Source organism: Budorcas taxicolor, chromosome 14, assembly GCF_023091745.1.
Source record: "Budorcas taxicolor isolate Tak-1 chromosome 14, Takin1.1, whole genome shotgun sequence".
NCBI lineage: Eukaryota > Metazoa > Chordata > Mammalia > Artiodactyla > Bovidae > Budorcas > Budorcas taxicolor.
In genome coordinates, this window is record NC_068923.1 from 88,746,470 (window position 1) to 88,761,798 (window position 15,329).

The 15,329-nt window shown below is 37.8% G+C and overlaps 1 protein-coding gene across 1 annotated transcript in view; it reads right to left on the minus strand.

Annotated features, from left to right (window-relative positions):
* The window catches only part of CNBD1 (cyclic nucleotide binding domain containing 1), a 490,840-nt gene that overhangs the window by 383,723 nt on the left and 91,788 nt on the right, over positions 1-15,329 (minus strand). The gene's annotated exons all lie outside the window — the stretch shown is intronic.

Consider the following 15,329-nt stretch of genomic DNA (forward strand, 5'->3'; position numbering starts at 1 on the left):
TTCTGAGTTGCTTAACTTTTCCTTGCTGGGCTTTTCATCTCATCTAGTTACCAATTCCAGAGGTTAAATTCCTTCTCTTTTTTAATAAAGAGATTACTTTTTCCCTAATAAAGAGTTTTTCTCTTTGATAGGGTTTTGATGTCTCCTACTTGATAAATAACTCCCCCCCACCAATTTACTGTTTAAGTACTTTACAAAAGGTCAGACTCACATAGAGTTTAAGTGGCAGCAGAATTATGATTTGTATGAAGTAAGATCTACCCAACTCCTAAACTGCTCCTTTCATCCTAACCAGTCTCCTTTTATCATTATTCAGTTACAATAACAAGTAGTCTTATATTCTGATGGTCTATGTATTTTGGAATATCATAAAATTAGGAATTTCTCCCTTCTTTTTAATTGTTTATTTTTTTAAAGTCCAACACAAATATTCTAAAACACCAAGAACCACAGAACATGGAACAATCAAAAAAGATTTTCAACATATCTTTTCATTTATGTACAAGACAATATTAAATATCAAGATTTTTTTACATTGTTTTTCTGATCTTTGATGTTTAACTCCCTCGTTTCTTTGCAAACATTGAAATAAATCTGGACTCCTTCCAAAATGAAGGTCAGAAAAAGATAAAGCAATGAACATTTCAGCCAAGTTTTATGGGCATGAACTGGTAATTTCTTCAAGGGAAAAAGGTGATTGGATTTCACTTTCTTATCATCTGTCCTAAGAAAGAGAAGACTGACTATTTAAAACAGACAATAAATATTTTCCTACACACATAATACATGCCAGGCACATATCTAGATACTTACTAGACACTTACTAGATACTTGTGACAGACATAGATGCTTGTGTCTGTGAAACTTACATTCTAGAGATGAAACAAGATAGACAAATAGTAAGCATAATTAAATAAATTACATAATATGCTAGATGGCAATAAGTGATATAGAATAATACATTAGAGTAAGGAGGGTGGGGAAAGCAGGGCAAAGGAAATATGTTGTTGATTTAAACTGGGTGACCAGGGCAGGTTTTATTGAAAAGCTAACATTTGAGCAAAGACTTTAGGGAAGAGTTAGCCTGAGAATATGTGAGGGAAGGGGTTTCAGGATAGGTAAACATCAGTGCAAAGGGGAGAATATATTTGGTATTTTTGAAAAACAGCAAAAAGACCATGCAGCTGCAATAGAATGAACGTTGGACCTATTACTAAAAGATGATGGGTTTGAAGAAATGCAGGGAGTCAAACTCATATACTGCCTTGTGGAATGTTTAAGGAACTCCAGTTTTTAACCATCCAGGATTTGGAGTAGAGGAAAGACATGATCTAATTTCTGAAGGACCACCCTTGCTACTATGTTATGAACAAGCTGTGGCAGATGACGAATAGAAGCCACGACTAGTTAAGGAGTCCATGGAAATGAACCTAGAGAGACACAGCAGTGGCTCTGATCAGCTCTGCTCTCTCGGAACTGGAGGAAAAACGTGGATCGAATTCTGGACATCCTCTATTTTTAGGGTTATCTCAGAAAGATTTGATTTTGAATTAGATGTAATGTATGAAAGGTAAAAGGAGAACTAAACAATTTATATGTGCATTTTCATAAAATCAAGTAAAGTTTCTATAGCAGAATGAAGCACAGCGGCACACACTGGAGGCTCTTACCTCTGAGTCCACCCTTCATAGTCGCAAACTGTCCGACTCTTTGCGACCTCATGGATTGTAGCCCGCCAAGCTCCTCTGTTCATGGGATTCTCTAGGCAAGAATACTGCAGTGGGTTGCCATTTCCCTCTCCAAAGGGTATGCTAGCAAATGACAATATCTGGATAATTCTCTTATCCCTTCAATATTGAGATAAATAAACTGAAGATATGTCTTCTTCTTTTCCCTCTTCCTACAAAGAACACTTATAAGTGACTACTGGGTTATCGTTACCATCTTTCTAAATGGGAAAACCAATACAATATTGTAAAGTAATTAACCTCCAATTAAAATAAATAAATTTATTTTTTAAAAAATTAGTGACTACTGGGAATAAGAATTAAAATGGAGAAAACAAAAAGAGAACGTGACTTTTTAAGGAATTAAAAGTTTAACTGATAGTCACTAAAGTGAAACCTGTGAATGACTGTAGGGAGGATTTCTATCTGTATCTCTGTCTCTACCTATACTGATATATAAGTACAATCATTCACAAGTGGGCCTGGCCAGGATGTTTCCTGTGAGCTAAACAAGAATATTTTAGCATAATGCTCATTGCCTGGAAGGCAGGGTTCCCAGAAATGGGCCATTATGTATAATTAAGCTTATTGGCAGCATCGCCGTAGTCATGAACTTGTAAAAGGTTCTTCCCTATTACACTTGCTGTCTAGTATTCCTAAATTGTAAGAGGGCTGTGATGTGCCTTCTGGAGAAAATGTTAGATAAGCTTCATTTAGGCATGAGTTAGAACTGCTGGCCATGAGTTCAATGTACGTGAAACTACCATATGATATTAATCAAGATATGAGAACCTAGAGACTCACAAGGGACCTGACCCCGTATTTCCTCTGAAAACAATGGTCAGAATTGTCAGCAACTTGATAGACCACGATAACCACAGGAAATGAAAATCAATTCTATCTACTTAGTATTTATGGTATAGATTTGCCTTTGTGTTGTAATGTGGGTGTGGAGAAACGTAATCTTGAGTGCACTCTGGGCTTATTCAGCCTTTGAGAAAAAGAAACAGGCTTACCAAGGAACACTGAACTCTATTCTGTTTTGCTCCATGAGCTGCTAGTGGTGAGGAAGCCATATCATAAGGTGGGCACGACCTTGCCAACAAGAAAGATTAGGATTCACTAAGGGAGGAGACACCCCGGGGTCTGGAGGAAGACTTATGACTCAGGTGGCTAAATAAGTTTGGAGAATGGCTATAACCTCTCCTCACTGTGACTCCTGAGAGACCTCAGAGCTAGAGTGCAATAAAGATCATACTAGAACGCACAAGCCCTGTCACACCGGACCTAAGAAGAACCAGTCAGGAGTCACACACTACCCACCGCTTCCACAGACCCCGTTTCATGTCTACCAGGAAAACTGCCTCAGAGCTAATATCTCTCTAACCACTTTTTCACAGGATAATGAAGCCCTATCAGCAACAACTGGCTTAATTCTTTTCAAGGCGGCCTAAACATTTGGGAAAACCAACCAAAGGGTTGGGAATGTTGACAAACTGAATGTGATCTAATCACGTTTCCAAGGCGGTGACAGAGGAGAATGGCCTCCTCCAGGACACTGAAGAGTGCAGTGAATCAGCCACAGGCAGAGAGGCTTGCTCTATATTATCCGAATTCCTCTAAGGTATACAAAGTGTCTTCTGTAAAGAGCTTTCATGATTATATTTTTAAAGCAAAGTCTCCTCTAAATACGTCACGTTGATCATCAAAAAGGGGTGAGTCTTGGCTCTTAAATACACTGTGTATCCATAGCAAAGGTAGCAAGTATCTCATGGTCCTAGGCTGAAGATTTCAGCTGTGACTCTGTATTACCGTAAAACATTGGGTCTTTAAGACAGAGGATACCTAACTGTCTAAGCTCTAACCTCACTATGCTTTCACTGTGTCAACTTTGCGACACTCAACTATTCTGCTTACTCTCCACTCCCAGTCTAATTTCATAACTAATTATTTAAGATAGAACATGTCTTTCTGCCCAAAAGTAGAAAATACATTGGTGTCTAAAACTGAAAACAGAAGCTGTAAAACTTTATATTCAATCGACTACTACAGTGTTTTAAAGTACAGATAGTTCATGTATATATATATAAAACAACAGTATGAAAAAACTTTTAGAAACCCCAGTGAAAACATTTTTGTGGTTTACAGGTTTTTGCATTAACTTGTGCTCAGGTAAAATTGTCAGTGTTATTGATATTTGCATCAATTAATCGATGTGTTTATTGTGCTTTTGAGCATTCTCAGCATTAAGACCAGTGCTTGGTAGGAAGTCATGGTTTCTATGCTCAAAAAGTTCATAATTCTGGTGAGACCATAAGATAAAAAAAAGGCAACAAATGTGCATGTAAGATTTTGTCTAATTGTGAGCAGCAGTCACCAAAGAAGAGGTGGAATGGGAGGAAAAGAGGCTTTGGAAACCTCTAGAAATTCTTCCTGAATAAAAAATTTTGGAAGAGTAATAATAATAGTAAAAACAAGGACAGTTGGTCTTTTAAATAGGTGTGGTCCATCACTCGGTCATGTCCAACTCTTTGCTGCCCCATGGACTGTAACCTGCCAGGCTCCTCTGTCGCTGGGATTTTATTGGCCAGAATACTGGAGTGAGTTGCCATTCTGTTCACCAGGGGATCTTCCCAACCCAGGGATTGAACCCATGTCTCTTGCACCTCCTGCACTAGCAGGCAGATTTTTTTTACCACCAGGGCCACCTGGGAAGCCCCATTATCCTTTAGATAATAGAAAACAAATTACCAGGTAGGAAATAAGCCTGAGAGAGAGGCTACTTTTTTGAGGGACTAAGGAAAATTAAATTAGAATGCAATTATGGATGAGGATTGACTGGTTTGGAAATCAGTCCTGAATATTCATTGGAAGGACTGATGCTGAAGCTGAAACTCCAATACTTTGGCCACCTGATGAGAAGAACTGACTCACTGGAAAGGATCCTGATGCTGGGAAAGATGGAAGGCAGGAGAAGAAGGGGATGACAGAGGATGAGATGGTTGGATGGCATCACTGACTAGATGGACATGAGTTTGAGCAAGCTTTGGGAGCTGATGTTGGACCAGAAGGCCTGGCGTGCTGCAGTTCATGGGGTTGCAAAGAGTCGAACATGACTGAGCAACAGAACTGAACTGAACTGAACTGATGTATGGAGATCATGGAGGCTCTCAATAACAACGGGAGTTTGAACGTATTTGACAAGCAAAAGGAAATCCATCAAGGATTTTTGACAAAAATATTTCTACTTTTTCCATCTCCAGTTCATCTTTCACAAGAATGTTATCTAAACATAAATATGGATGTAAAATACTTTAAGAATGTATCTCTGTCAATTCCAAGCACCTTAGAACATTTTTAAGACTTCCTGTCTCCCCAGTCCCCTTCTGTTCATTCCACTGTCTCCACATCACACACACACACATACACACACCTCCTCATATACAGACTGCCTTTCAAATCCGTATTTCAGGCCGTTCCAGCAATAACCTGTATTTTTCTTGCCCTGATGTAGTAACTCCCATCGGTTTTTATTTCAAAAACCAGTGCTCATTATCAAACACTCCACTTAAATTCCCAATCGTATGATTTTCATTCTAATGAATTTTTATTTCGTTAAAAGAAAAGATGTTGTTTATGTCAAAGGCCAGAAACCTATAGCCTATGGACTAATCTAGCTCACTTTCTCTTTTTCAGTTAGTCTGCTTGTTTATTTTTCTAAAATAGGGTTTCTTTGAAAGAATAAAGTCTTGCTCATTTATTCATGTAAAACTATAGCCTGTCTCTGTTCCATGATACAGAGTTGAGTACATGCAACAGAGACTGCATGGTCCAAAATCTAAAATATTTACCATGTGGACATTGAAAGTAAAAATGTGTCAACCTTGTTTTATGGTTTATGCCTCTGCTGCAGAACTTACCATGGTGTTTCATAAATATTTATTTATGTATGCTTGTCATATATAAAGTCAAGATCTGTTTCTACAGTGATCCAGAGATTGCTGCTTAAGCTGAATCTGCCCTGATTCTTCAAATTTATTGACTTACTTGCATCCCCTCCAAGTCCTACTGACCTCTTTATTCAGCTACTGCAACACTCTAAAAGCATTCTTTCCTGGAGACGCACACATAGGTTGTCCCTCTGTCCAGAACAAGGTTCACTGTCATTCACACAGCAAGCTCTTTGTCATGTTTCATATTTCAGCTTAATCATTACAACCACTGAAAGACCTCCTTCCTGACAGTAATTTGTAGCTCCAACCCCCATCTTTCACTCCTGTTATTATTCTCTATCAAAATACCTGATTTGTTTAATTCATAACACTTAACATAAGTGGTACTATCTACATTTTTACCTGCTTTTTCTCAAACTACTTTGTGACACTGTAATTTCCATGAAAGTGAGCAACACATCTGCTTTTTCATCACTATTTTCTCAAATTACCTAATAATTTCACCTCAAACACTACAACAGTTTCTGGTTCTGAAATTGATAGACCTCTAAGTAGACTGATCAAGTAAAAAAGACACAAAGTAACAATTCAGAAATGAAGAGGAGATACCACTTCAAATCCCAAAGACATGAAAAGAATAAGACTAGATGAAGCTACTCTCTGCAATGCAAGAGTCTCGGGTTCACTTCCTGGGTTGGGAAGACCCCCTGGAGAAAGGAATGACAGCCTACTCCAGTATTCTTGCCTGGAGAATTCATGAGCAGAGTAGCCTGGTGAGCTATAGTCCATGATCTGGCAAAGAGTTGGACAAGACTGAGTAACTAACACACACATAGAGTTATACCTATGCCTTTGATAACATAGGTTTCAAAGATTTGAAAATCATAAATTAGCAAACCTGAAAAAAGAAACAGAAATTTTGAATAAGTTTTTATTAATTAAAGTCACTGAAATTATAATTTAAAATCATCCCTAAAGAAAATTTCATACACAGATGCCTTCAACAGTGAATTCTATCAAACACTTAAGAAATAAATAAAACCAATCCTGTATAAACCTTTCAGAAAACAAAGAAGAGAATGATCACAAAATAAAACTGGAGATTCATACTTCTCATGAAGAAACAGGAAAAATTCTTAAGAAAATATGAGCAAATTGTTGCAATGTGTTAAAAATATAATACACTATGACCTGTTGGAATTTACCTGGGGTAGCAAGTTTAATATCTCAAATCAATACGGTAAAATAAAGTAGGAAAACTTAAGATAATTTCAGTAGATGTAGAAAAAGCCATTTTATAAAACAACTTCCATTTACAATCTTTTAAAAATATTAGTAATCTAAGAATAGAAAAAACTGCCTCAACCTGATTTAACAATCTACAAAAAACATTAAACTAATATACTCAGCAGTAAATTACTCATTACTTTATGTCTAAAATCAAGAAAAAAGGCAAGAAATATCTTATCTCTCCATTTTATTTAAAATTATATTTGAGGGCATCAAGATTGGAAAGGAATAAGTAAAACTATTATTTCATATAATTTGATGGTATATTTAAAAATTCTAAGGAAGCTACAAAATAACAAGCAGAATTAAAAAGTAAATTATCAAGGTCATAGTATAGGTCAATTTAAAAATCAATAACTGGTATTTTAATAATCAATAAAAAATTAAAAATTCAAAACCAAAATTAAAATTTTTCAATTATAAAAACATCTATTAGAAATAAAATTTTTAGAAATTACTTCAACAAAAGTTGTGAATAACTTATACATTGAAAATTATAAAGCATTGCAAAGTGAAATCAATTAAGATCTAATCTACCTGCCTCTTGAAAAACCGGTATGCAGGTCAGGAAGCAGCAGTTAGAACTAGACATGGAACAACAGACTGATTCCAAATAGGGAAAGGAGTACATCAAGGCTGTATATTGTCACCCTGCTTATTTCACTTATAGGCAGAGAATATCATGAGAAACGCAGGGCTGGATGAAGCACAAGCTGGGATCAAGACTGTGGGAGAAATATCAATAACCTCAGATATGCAGATATCCTTTTGACAGAAAGTGAGAAAGAACTACAGAGAAGGCAATGGCACCCCACTCCAGTACTCTTGCCTGGAAAATCCCATGAATGGAGGAGCCTGGTAGGCTGCATTCCATGCAGTCACAAAGAGTCAAACACAACTGAGCAACTTCAATTTCACTTCTCACTTTCATGCATTGGAGGAGGAAATGGTAACCTACTCCAGTGTTCTTGCCTGGAGAATCCCAGGGACAGAGGAGCTGGTAGGCTGCCGTCTATGGGGTTGCACAGAGTCGGACACGACTGAAGTGACTTAGCAGCAGCAGCAGAAGAAGAACTAAAGAGCTTCTTGATGAAAGTGAAAGAGAAGAGTGAAAAAGTTGGCTTAAAGCTCAACATTCAGAAAACTAATATCATGGCCTCCAGTCCCATCACTTCATGGTAAATAAATGGGGAAACAGTGGAAACAGTGTCAGACTTTATTTTGGGGGCTCCAAAATCACTGCAGATGGTGACTGCAGCCATGAAATTAAAAGATGCTTGCTCCTTGGAAGGAAAGTTATGACCAATCTAGACAACATATTAAAAAGCAGAGACATTACTTTGCCAAAAAAGGTCCATCTAGTCAAGGCTATGGTTTTTCCAGTGGTCACGTATGGATGTGAGAGTTGGACTATAAAGAAAGCTGAGTGCTGAAGAATTGTTGCTTTTGAACTGTGGTGTTGGAGAAGACTCTTGAGAGTCCCTTGGATGCAAGGAGATCCAATCAGTCCATCCTAAAGGAAATCAATCCTGTATATTCATTGGAAGGACTGATGTTGAAGCTGAAACTCCAATACTTTGGCCACCTGATGTGAAGAACTGACTCATTTGAAAAGACCCTGATGCTGGGAAAGATTGAAGGTGGGAGGAGAAGGGGATGACAGAGGATGAGATGGTTGGATGGCATCACCAACTTGATGGACATGAGTTTGAGCAAGCTCTGGGAGTTGGTGATGGACTGGGAGGCCTGGCATGCTGCAGTCCATGGGACTGCAGAGTCAGACATGACTGAGTGACTGAACTGAACTGATGGCAAATTGATGATATTGTGATAGTTTTAGGTGAACAGCAAAGAGACTCAGCCATACATATACATGTATCCATTCACCTCCCTTGGACTGCAAGGAGATCCAACCAGACCATTCTGAAGGAGATCAACGCTGGGATTTCTTTGGAGGGAATGATGCTGAAGCTGAAACTCCAGTACTTTGGCCACCTCATGCGAAGAGTTGACTCATTGGAAAAGACTCTGATGCTGGGAGGGATTGGGGGCAGGAGGGAAAGGGGACAACAGAGGATGAGATGACTGGATAGCATCACCGACTCGATGGACGTGAGTTTGAGTGAACTCTGGGAGATGGTGATGGACAGGGAGGCCTGGTGTGCTGCGATTCATGGGGTCGCAGGGAGTCGGACACGACTGAATGACTGAACTGACTGATTCACCCCCAAACTTGCCTCCCATCCAAGGTTCCTTTTATATGAAATTCTAGTAAATGCCAAACTCTAATGACAGAAAATAGATCAGAGGGTATCTTGGTTCAGGGATGAGAAAATATGGACCACATAAAGGATGAATTTTGATGACAGTTACACAACTGTACACAATTGTCAAAATCCATCAAGCTCAACATTTTAAAGGGGGAGTTTAATTATATATTAATATATAGGCTTCCCTGGTGGTTCAGCAGTAAAGAATCTGCCTGTAATGCAGGAGGCACAGGAAACATGAGTTCAAGCCCTAGGTCAGGAAGGTCTCCTGGAGAAGGAAATGGGAAGCCATTCCAGTATTCTTGCCTGGGAAATCCCATGGACAGAGGAGCCTGGCATGCTATGGTCCTTGGAGTCTGAAGCACCTGAGCACACACACATGCATGTGTGCGTATGTGTGTGTGTATATATATATCAACAAATCTTAGATTAAATTAACAGAATTAAGAGACTTATGCCAGCAAGGGCATCTAAAACCCTTGTAATCAGATATCTCTCTCATGTTCTTTGGGAAGGCTTGAGTATGTGTAAACGTACAGCATATACACACATACACACGTGCATACACAGAGCAATACCACAGTCTCCCCACAGTCTGCATCATCCCAAATGTGTTCTGTTATGTAGGCTGTTCATGTTTCTTAATTTTATGTAAAGCTTCAAGGTCTCACCTTATTTTCCATACAAACTGCTGTGTCTAGTCTCCCTCTCGAAAACATACTCTGAAAGCATCATGTGCGGGTGTATCAGAGGGTGTGAGTTAATGCACACAAAAGTTCTGCAGATTATTAATAGTCAAATTTGTATACTGCAGTGGCTGAAAACAGACATTTTACTTTCATATCATCCTGAGTTTCAGTCCCAGATTCGATTCCCAGAAAGTACTACTGAACCCTAGTTTCCTCATCTGTTAAAATGGTAGGGAGTGGAATGGGAAATAATATCTCCCACCTAATTAGATTGCTGTGAACATTAAAAGCAACAACAAATATAAAGTTCAATAAGGATCAACTATTACTCTTATCCTATATCTTGAGATCTTTGCAAATCCCTTAATAATACAATAGCAAATAATTTGCCCCATAAAACACAGCAAAGTGTAACCAAAAAATTTAAGTAGTCCCTTTAGGCTCTTAGAACATATGCCTATATGTACTATGCAGTCTATAATACATATGACTGAAGTCATTTTCAAAAGTTTAAAATAAACTTTATCTCTATAATAAACTCTACCACATTAATTTTAATGTAATATAGCATATTAACTGTGCATTTGCTTGAGTCAGTAAACTTTTTTATATGGTCTTCATCTTTTAGAGAAGCTTTAGATTCAGAGCAAAACTAACAAGAGATGATAGAGATTTTTCATATACTCCCTGCCTCTACACATGCACAACCTCCCCCATTATCAACATCGTCGACCAGAGAAGGACATTTATTAAAATTAATAAATCTACATTGACACATCATAATTATCCAACTCCATGATTTGCGTTGGAGTTCACTCTTGGTATACAGACTATGTGCTTGAGCAAATGTATAGTGACATGTATTCATCATTACAATATCCTACAGAGTGCTTTTACTGCCCTAAAAATTGTCTGTGCTCCACCGATTCATCCCTTCCCACTGCCCAAGTCCTGGCAATGAATGAATGAATGTTTTACCGCCTCCATAGTTTTGCATTTTCTAGAATGCCATATAGAGTTGATATCACATCATATGTTGTCTTTTCATATTGGCTTCTTTTACTTACTAATATGCAATCAAGTTCTCTCCACATCTTTCATGGTGTGATGGCTAATTTCCTTTTAACTCTGGGTTATATTCTGATGTCTCCATTACTACGGTCTACTTATCCGCTCACCTATTGAAGGACACCTTGGTTGCTTCCAAGCTTTGGCAGTTATGAATAAAGTTGTTATAAACATCCATGTGCAGATTTCTGTGGGGACAGAAGTTTTTAACTTCTTTGGGTAAATGCTAATGAGAACAATCACTTGCCAACTTCCCTGGTGGCTCAGACAGTAAAGAATTCACCTGCAATGCAGGAGACCCAGATTCAATCCTTGGGTCAGGAAGATTCCCTGGAGAAGGGAATGCTTACTCACTCTGGTATTAGCGGATCCCTGGTGGGCTACAGTCCATGGGCTCCTAAAGAGTCAGACGCAACTGAGCAACTAACACACATGTACAAAGAGGATGTTGAGTTATATAAGAAACCAAATTATCTTCCAAAGCGGCTTTGCCATTTTGCATTCCCACCAGAAATGAATGAGAGTTCCTGTTTTCCACATCCTTGCCCACACTTGATATTGTCAGTGCCCTGCACTTCAGCCATTCTGATGGGTGTGTAGTGGTATCACCTTCTTGTTTTATCTTGCATTTCCCTGATGACATGTGATGCAACGTATCTTTTCAGACCCTTATTTGTTATCAGTATATTTACTTTGGTGAAGTGTCTGTTAAAGTCTTTTGTCTATTTTTTAAAATCAACTTGTTTTTTTATTGTTTAGTTGTATAATTTCTCTGTATATTTTGGATACCAGTTCTTTATCAGATGTATTTTTTGCAGGCATTTTCTCCCAGTCTTTTGACGTATCTAAACTCATTCTCATTTTCTTGAATTTGTCTTTCTCAAAACAGAAATTTATAATTTTAATAAACTCTTCCTTATTAATTATTTCTTTCATGGATCATGTCTTTGGTTTTGTATCTAAACTGGCAAAACTTTTATACTTTCTCAAAATGTGTTTAAAATATGAACATAAATCCACATTGAGATACAAGTTGGGCAATGAGCTAGACATTTGCTAAAGTCAAGAAATGCATAATGTGAATATGGCATAAAACAGTCTCCAACATCCACCTTAGTTACTGAATGTCAGCAAAAGGGCACAAACTTGGGCTGGATAGCTCCCTCACTCAGAGCTGGCATCTGTGAGCCAGCAGCTGGCAAGATTGCCCACAACCAGGGGAATAAGCCCCTTAAGGATCAGGGCTTACTATACCATAACTGAAGCAATCTTTGGAACATTGTTTAATTTGCCTCATTCTTTAAAGTAATACATTTTCAACTGTTATAAAAATTCTAGTCTCAAGTATGAAAATCAAAAAAGGAAGTCAGAAGACAAAAATAAAGGCAAATACTTGAAAGGTGGTGATAAATTTGACTTTTAGAACTTATAAGTATCAAAATCACTGAAAACAGAAAAAATTGAGTTATATGTGTTTGTGGAAGTATTATTATTTAACATAAGTAGAGTAATTCAATCAAAAAGATTTTTCTGTCAAGGACCTTTAATTGTTACATTTTTCAACAACATTGGAAGAATCTAGCATGTCTTACTTTGCTTTTATATCACCTTTTAACTCTGTAAAAAATAAGCAGTTAACCTCATAAGTGATGGTGACTCAGCTGAGCAGCCTCTGGCACAGGCAGTAGCCTTAGAAATACAGCCCTATGGGACCTCCTATAGGAGACAGTTACTTCTAAATAAAAATCTGTTTCTATACAGAAGAGCTGATTTATCCAAAGTGTTTGTGTATTAAGAAATATTTTTAGGAGAATAATCATTTGGAATTGGATATTTAGTGTTCTTATAATAGTTTTCATTCTTTTAAACTAAGGAAAAATATATCATCCATATTACAAATACACAAGAAAACAAATGCTGTTGTTATTTAGTGATTAATAAGGACAAGGTTGACTACAGAGGGAAAATGTGAATTGATACTTTATTCTGAATTAATAACTCAGTGACAGATTCAAAACTTGAACTGATTCAAAGATGTAATCTTAACCTTTCCATAACTGAAAAAAAAAAAAAGACAATGAAAAGCTACATTGTTTGTGTGATGTTATTTGGAATATTCAGTGTATATACTCATATTCCAAATATTCCTAGGCTGTTGTATAGATTGCACTTTTTTCTATAAAAGAATATGTATTTGCTACATAGAGAGCTATACTTAGAATATATGTTCCTAAAACAAAAAGCATATCATTTACAAATATGAAATTAGGATGGGTTACCAGGATTTTGTGTATATACTGTAAAATACAGAAAAGAGAGATGCTTATTTATTAATAACACTACATTCAAAATGTTTTATAAATCTAATTTCAAGTAAAAAACACTAGTCAATTTAACTTTGAATCAGTGACACAATTTTTTCAAACCCACTGCCTAGATTATTTCCTGTCTCATTTATGCTTTTAGAAGATAGCAATAAAAACTGATTCTTATTGCTATTAATATTATTGATGTTTCCTCAAGAGGAAGTTCATCTACCCACATTGACACTTAAAGAAATGAAGGTCAATAAGGATATTGGCTTTCTGTAAATAAGATTAAAGGCTTGAGGTAAATTTTAGTAAAAGATGGCTAGTTTCTTCTCTAAATTTTCTAGTAAACAACTAAAGGGACTGTAAATGACAAAAATAAGCTCAAATGACAAGAAAATAGGGAGAATGAAGTAGTATAATCTCAAGACGTAAAACCAGACATTAAAAGGCAATTCATAGCAGTATAGATTACTTGAGGGCTTCCCTAGTGGCTCAGTGGTAAGAATCCACCTGCCAATGCAGGAGACATGAGTTCAATCCCTGGGTCAAGAAGATTCCTGGGAGAAGGAAATGACAACCTACTCTCGTATTCTTGCCTGGGAAATCCCATGGGCAGAGGAGCCTGGCAGGCTACAGTCAACGGGGTTGCAAAGAATTGGACATGAATTAGCGACTAAACAACAATGGACTAATTCAATAAAGAATTCATGTACACTAATGTAATACATGGCTTCCCTGGTGGCTCAGAGGTTAAAGAGTCTGCCTCTAATGTGGGAGATCCAGGTTCGATCCCTGGGTCAGGAAGATCTCCTGGAGAAGGAAATGGCAACCCACTCCAGTATTCTTGCCTGGAGAATCCCATAGACAGAGAAGCCTCCAAACACAGAGAATATTTTCATTTTATTTGCTCATCATAGAGTTTTCCCAATAGTTTTCTCCTAAAATGTTTAGGAGAAACAGGTCAGGAAGCAATAGTTAGAACTGGACATGGAACAACAGACTGGTTCCAAATAGGAAAAGGAGTATGTCAAGACTGTATATTGTCACCCTGCTTATTTAACTTCTATGCAGAGTACATCATGAGAAACGCTGGGCTGGGAGAAACACAAGCTGGAATCAAGATTGCCAGGAGAAATATCAATAACCTCAGATATGCAGATGACACCACCCTTATGGCAGAAAGTGAAGAGGAGCTAAAAAGCCTCTTGATGAAAGTGAAAGAGGAGAGTGAAAAAGTTGGCTTAAAGCTCAACATTCAGAAAACGAAGATCATGGCATCTGGTCCCATCACTTCATAGGAAATAGATGGGGAAACAGTGGAAACAGTGTCAGATTTTATTTTGGGGGGCTCCAAAATCAATGCAGATGGTGACTGCAGCCATGAAATTAAAAGACGCTTGCTCCTTGGAAGGAAAGTTATGACCAACCTAGATAGCATATTCAAAAGCAGAGATATTACTTTGCCGACTAAGGTCCGTCTAGTAAAGGCTATTGTTTTTCCTGTGGTCATGTATGGATGTGAGAGTTGGACTGTTAAGAAGGCTGAGCGCCAAAGAATTGCTTTTGAACTGTGGTGTTGGAGAAGACTCTTGAGAGTCCCTTGGACTGCAAGGAGATCCAACCAGTCCATTCTGAAGGAGATCAGCCCTGGGATTTCTTTGGAAGGAATGATGCTAAAGCTGAAGCTCCAGTACTTTGGCCACCTCACGTGAATAGTTGACTCGTTGGAAAAGACTCTGATGCTGGGAGGGATTGGGGACAGGAGGAGAAGGGGACGACCGAGGATGAGATGGCTGGATGGCATCACGGACTCGATAGACGTGAGTCTGAGTGAACTCTGGGAGTTGGTGATGGACAGGGAGGCCTGGCGTGCTGCGATTCATGGGGTCGCAAAGAGTCGGACACGACTGAGTGACTGAACTGAACTGAAAATGTCTAGACTTATATTGAATGGATTTTTAGTTTTTGCATTTCAAAATAAAGTGAAAGTGAAAGTGAATGTTAGTCACTCAGTCCTGTC